Source organism: Brienomyrus brachyistius, chromosome 3, assembly GCF_023856365.1.
Source record: "Brienomyrus brachyistius isolate T26 chromosome 3, BBRACH_0.4, whole genome shotgun sequence".
In the NCBI taxonomy this organism is placed as follows: Eukaryota; Metazoa; Chordata; class Actinopteri; order Osteoglossiformes; family Mormyridae; genus Brienomyrus; species Brienomyrus brachyistius.
This window is the reverse complement of record NC_064535.1, coordinates 4,857,790-4,864,679: the sequence shown is the minus strand read 5'-3', so window position 1 is coordinate 4,864,679 and position 6,890 is coordinate 4,857,790.

Here is a 6,890-nt window from a genome sequence, read left to right as displayed (position 1 = left end):
CGTGACTGCTGTTGGAGTTTTGTGTGATCTCACATACTTGATGTCAGCGAGGTCTGGTCATGATGAAGATGATTCTCTTTCTCCTGGATGAACCACATCTTTGTTTTAATGAGCTGTGTCCCAGTCCATTGAACATTCATTGTCTAGGTCAAATTTTGCTCATCGTGTCAGTAACCTCGATATCACCGTTCGCAGTCTTTTGAGGGTAACATATACATATGTCGCTTTCTGTACCCTCAACTGTCACATCATGATGATCCAGAAGAAAACACTGTGAATTAACATTGCCACTGCAGACCCACTTGCAGCAAGGTCTTCTAGAAGCTTCTTATTCCTACCTCCTTCACTCAGGTCCACAGAGGGCTCAAATGAGGTACGAAGCAGCAGTGGGAACAGCGTCCGAACACTTCCTGAGCTGTGCATTCCTGTAGCTGTTTGTGTTCTGCACTCCAAGATTATCAGGGCGGACCAACATGTCGTCTCCCACACAGCTGGGAATTCTGGGTAATGGCCAGGTGCCACAATTACAATTGCTTTGTCCAGCATGGTGTTTACCCCAGAAAGAGCTCAGCTTTATCCAGCTGGCCTACGTCTCAAGTTTCGCACAGAAGACACGGCTGTGTGTGTAAGTGCAGGCTTACTGGGACGTGGGGGTGAACGGCCAGGCCACTCCCACGTTTACCAGGGAAGTCAAAGACTGTTTCTGTTAGCATTTATCAGAGTCCACTGGGGTGAAGCAGCCCCAGCTTCTGCGATGCTCACCCCTCCCCTGCTAGATTGGCCCTACGAACCCCCTTCACCCCCCCACTGGCACCATTAATGCGGCTGCAGTACCATCGATTAAGAAGAATCTCTATGCGATGCAAATAATGAAGTCCGTGACCGATTACGGTCTTGCTTGAGAGGTCCGGCGGTCAGGGCGGTGCAGTTAATCACCCTCCCCCATTTCATTAGTGCTGCTTCCATTTTAACGAGATGCCAAGGACAATGGGTGGTGCCCCTTTCCAGTGACCCTGGCTACTTGAAGTTATAATCCTAGGGATCCAAACCCAGTCCTCCTCGTACTAATGGGTAGGCTAGTCCGTGACATAAAGGTGTCCCAGGCGGCCAAAGCCTCCCCACAACCACCTTATCACGGGCTTTTCATTGATGGCCGTGACCCCAAATCCCCTGTGGTCCACTTGAGTGCTAGTCTGCACCGATTGGCTACTGCCGGCATGAGGCGGGCTTTGTGGTCTATTCTGAAAGCTCGCGCTGCCTGCCTCTCATACGAAGGGGAGGAATGCGGTGTTTTCCTTAGAATTCCGGCATGGGAATCCTGTTGGCAGGGTTATTTCCCATGTGCCCCCATTACTGCAGCTCAGTATCCCATGAAGCACCTGGCACCGGCAGCAGATGAAGGAGGCGGCAGCTGGACGAATCTGTGATGCACATCTTCATTTCTTATCTCACATATTTTAGCTTTACCTATCTAGCCCTTTTCTTCAACTTTTAGTTTAGAGACTTTTCACTCTCAGCTTTTGGGTCAAAAAAGCAACTTGAATGGCTACGGTGTTTAAACTGGTTACATTTTTGTTCCAACAAACTCTTAACAGAAATAAACCCCAAATTACTACCTGATTGGTTGTCAGAATATACAGGAAAAGTGGCCATTTGGTATGTCTGTTCGAATGGCTGCCGTCTGATTTCACGGAGCCGAATGTCCAGACCTTTCCTTCATGTTATGTTCATCTTCTGCCCCAACACCAACAACCTCAGTACAGCCCCTCCTCCTTTTCCCATCTCCGTGTCACGCGACTCTGTTTGCCCACTAGATCGGAGCAACTCTCGCGCTGCAAAAGCGGCACCTTCAGAGGCTCCTCTGTAGGAAATTTCAGGAAAAATATCAAAGCAGATTACCTGACAAAAATGTGGTATGTCCGTGCGGCAGCATGTGGAGTCCACATGAATAATTTGTTCCACCCCATCTTTGATCCTACATGATTCCAGGAGTCCACTTTGGTCAGAAGCTAGAGTTGGGTTCTCCTGAATAGCTACTATCCAGTCGTCTTTCCATTCTACCTGGCTTCTGAGGAGCTAGGTGGTATTTACCTGAGAGCAGGTGTGGCTCATCAGAAGCCGGGTAGGATAGAAACCCTACTGGATAGTAGCCCTCCAGGACCAGAGTTGGAGACCCCTGAGCTAAAGGGTCGGGAGGAAAATTTTAAATAATATTTCAGCTTCCATCACATTATGTCATCCCTGTTGAATAGTCTGGTTTACATGCAGTGACTTCGATCAGGCAGTGGACCCACCTGTGTGTCACACCTCCGATGGATTTGAAGCGAGTGCCCTGGGTTCTGAGTGAGTGGATTGATATGTTCTTGACATTCGTTCAGTGTCATCGCCTCATTATCCTGGCGGCTTTACTGGATGGTTCACGACCAGCAGGGTAGGTCTTAAATCAGACTCAGGTCTGTTTAATTAATTAAGACCCAGTGATGCCTGTTTTTTAATGGTCTTATTTGTATCAGTGTGGCTTTGTTCTTGGTAATTGACATTAGATGACAGGGAAACTATTAAAAACAAGAAATACAAATGAGATGGGCTCCACAAAAAGGCAAAGAGCTGGGGTGAGATTTGCTACATATTTTGACATTTCAGCTAATTAGAAGCAAAGGAGATTATGGCAGCTGCCAACTTCAAATTACAGTTCTGGGTTAAGAACTGCAATCAACACATCCATTAATGCTACCCCAATCAACACATCCATTAATGCTACCCCAATCAACACATCCATTAATCAGAAAACAAAACTCTATAATTCAGATCTGACCCTGCATTTTGACCACTGACCTGTGTTCAGACATCTGGCTTATAGTGGACAATTACTTTGGACCCCGAATCCACAGTGCGCCAGCAGGGCACTCAGAAATACTTCAGCTAATGGCAGCATTCATCAAGGTGATTCACAGTCTTTCTCAGACAGACATTGGAGGCTGAGGGCGCGGCCTTTGATTTGGTGATTATGCTCAATGCCAAGTGGAGCTAAGTGCAGCAGGTAAGAAGAATCAAAAAGAGGTACAGGCATCATGAGGGACAGCCCTGTCAAAGATACACTACCTGGCTATCTGTGGACACACTAAAGATATCAGGCACCAGAGCAATTGTACTTGATAATGGGCCGGGTGAAGTGCTTGGCGATGTCGAAACTGGCAGTTCTGCTTTTTCAATGTTGGGTGCTTGACATTTTCTCCATGCCAGATGTGTTGCCATGATTCAGAAGGTGCGAGGGAACGAGTGATTTGAATTCTGTGCACGTTCATCTGTGCGTGACAAGACCCCCCTCCCCTCCATGTTTAATCTGCTATGGAACAGTCACTGCATCCAGAATTCATCAGAGAGAGAGAGAGAGAGAGAGAGAGAGAGAGAGAGAGAGAGTACATTATTAATCCCTTAGAGGGAAATTCTCTTATTACAGCAGCATTAATAACACCATGTAACATACTTCACAAACATGCAACATACATCACACAAGGCACGTTTTTTAAAAGTAATAATTAGATAAAGTAAATTAATAATCAAGATAAAGATGAACAAAATGATCCTAATAATGTGCAAGTAGTTCTTAGTATTGTGCAAGCAGTGTTCAAGTAATGTGCAGGATGCATTAGTTGCTTTGCATGTAATGTGCAGGATGCATTAGTTGCTTTGCATGTAATGTGCAGGATGCATTAGTTGCTTTGCATGTAATGTGCAGGATGCATTAGTAATTTTCAAGACAATGAGGTGAATTGTTGTACAGTAGAATGGCGGCTGGTACATATGATTTCCTGAAGTGGTCCACATTACAGCAGGGTTGGATGAGTCTACTACTGAAGGTGCTCCTCCATTCAAGCAGCATATTGTGCAGGGGATGTTTGTCGTTGTCTTTAATGGAGAACAGCTTACTGATTATTCTGCTCTCCACCACTTACTCAAAGGTGCCCAAGGTAGAGCCAGGAACTGAGTCGGCTTTTCTGATTAGCTTATTAAGTCTCTCACTGTTTTTCGATGTGATCACTTTGGTCTCGGTGACGTTCGGGACTGATTTCCTGCACATGACTCCACAAATTTTCCAGTTCACTACACCGTGCCTCCTGACCATCACTGAGACACGCAAGCCTTGGGGTGTTGCCGGACGAGTTCTGGCAAGATTCTGAACTGCACTGGACGTCAGAGGTGTGCAAGGAACAGAGGTAGGATTGTGCTCTGTGGTGCTCCCGAGCCATGCAGACTGAGGGCTATCTGTCAGATTGTCCGTCATCCAACAGGTGGTGGTGGTGTCCACCTGCATTCCCTGCAGGTATGCTCTCAATAGGACTGATTGGATGGTGATGAATGCACTTGAGAAATCAAGGAACAAGGTCCTTACAGAGCTCCTCGCTCTGTCCAAGTGACTTTCTGTGGGAGCTCGACAACAGCATCGGCCCTGGTAGGCAAACTGCAGAAGGTCCAGATAAGAGCTCACCTGGGCTCTGACGCAGGTCACCACTAACCTCTCCAGAACCTTCAGCATATGTGATGTGAGGGCAATGGGGCTGAAGTAGTTGAGTGGAGAGGGAGCTGCCATTTTGGAACAGGCACCAAGCAGGATGTTTTCCACTGTGCTGCCACAATCCCCTGACCCAGGATCAGGTTAAAAAGATGCTGCAGAATCCCACACAGCTGACGGGGGCAGATCTGGAGGACCCTGGGGCTGATGCCATCAGGGCCCGTGACCTGGCCATTGTGGAGTTTCTCCAGCTGTCTTCTCGCCTGGCTAGTTGTGGCAGACGAGGGGCTGTGATGAGTCGGTGCTGAGGGGTGGTGACTGTGGGGAGTGAGGACTGCGCACTCCTGGTTAGGGGGGTGGAAGAGTGAGGGACTGAACACAGTTACGACATACAGAGACGGGCTCCTCTGGGTAATCAGACAGACACACATATAGACAGATGTTAGCAAAATGTCCGAAGCCTTATTCACTAACACTTCACCCTCATTACTGACTGTCAGTCTACCCAGCCCTCATTTATACCTGATATATATGTATGTGTGTATACAGGCCAGCACTGAGAGCTGTTGCTTTCCTTCAGCAAGGTGCATAAAGTCCAATTTTCCCATGTCTGGATGGGCGGTAGGCTGTGGAATCATGCTCCTAACACACCATCTGTTAGGCACGTAATGAGCCAATCGACCTATTTCACAGTTCTCTTGAAAGCCCAGCGAATTCTACCACAGGCTTCATTTCTGTTTCCCGGTGTCCCAAAAATATCCAGCAGGAAGATTCTTCCACACCAACTTCCTATGTATAAAGAAACCCTCTTTCATTCAACCAAAGCTTCATTTGAAACCTCACACGCAGCTTTCGCCCCGCTAATTTCCCTTCCATTTGTATAAAAACTGGAGAAATGTGAAGTACCCCTTTTTCTCCGGGGTGTATTGTGGTGGGTCAGCGCTTCGGGGAACGACACCGATGGCCGGAGTCCAGCTCTGCAGATTTCCACGAAGCGCTGCCAAATGCAGACAATGGCAGCGCTGCCACAGTGCGCACCGAGACGGAATGCGAATGGGAATACAAAGCAGTCAATTACCAGAACAGCCCCTCTGCGTCCCTCTCAAGATCACAGCCAAACTCATGCACTTCACTTAAGAGCCAGCGCCATGTCCACATCATATCGACACATCGCGTTCGTCCCTGATTAATTCATTTTTATAAACAGCTCCCAGTTGGTTGCATTTTGTTAAAGATGAAATTATGCAGGAGAATTCCCTGCTGTGGCTATAAAATAAACTATAATGCATTTAACTAATTATGGACACGCTGGTGGGAAGTTTTAATTAGTGAACCGCAGATGTTCTGAAGTTGCCGACGTTTGTTTGCGTTTCGTGTTGTGCGTTCCCTGCTCCACTTCCTCTCCGTGCCAGCGATGCCGTGCTGTGAATCTGTACACAGCCTTAAGAGACCGTCCAGGCCACTGCCAAAAGCTACTTATTATCTCTTTAATGCGGATTAATGGTCTCAGATTATACATCGACGTTTAGTTGATAAGAATGAACGGGCAGGATCAACGTTATCGTCGACGGTGTGGATTTGGTCAGAGTGCCTCTCCAGTCTGCTGAGAGAATACACATATGTGTATATGCAATGTTTTATATTATGTATATTTATGATGTGTTTTCTCGCACTGAGAACAAGGGGCCCACTCGTTCGTCATGCTACGTTTTTCCAATAACTTAGCTGACAGAAGCTGTTATTCACACACTCCGCTTGGCTTGGAAGTTCAAAGCTGCGGGATAAAGTAACTATTCATTAGCCGCAGATGACAAAGGTCAGCATCAAAGAGCGCCATCTCTGACTGTGCACTAGTCGTGTCTTTCACGTCTGCCCGTGTCACTCGTCAGTTGACAGTCGCCAAAATGCCAGGCATCCTCTCCCGGCTCACGAAGGTCCACATCTCGTCTGAAGAGTCTCAATGGAGATCTACAGCTTCTGACAGCTGAATAAAGTGCATTATTTTCTCTGCTGGGAGGACCGAGTGACAGACAGCTGAACAAAGAAGGGAGCAGAGCTACGTACGGCCAGACACTAATTTGTGTTGTTAGGGATGGTGGAAAAATGAATGGTTCGCAAACAATAACGGCACTTGTGCTCAGCTGGTGAATCAAGCAGGGACGACCTGAACATGAGTTTTATGCTGGAGCCTTTTCAGCACAGAGTTGCGGTCGCATTAATTCGTCTACTACAAAGAAGCCATTGCAGCTAAACATGTCTGACCTTATCAAGTGGAATGAACTGCATTTGAAGACTACAAATACAAATACATCGATTTACTGGTACATATTCTGATACAACACTCATATGTTTCTCATACACAGCTCTGTCCAAGACA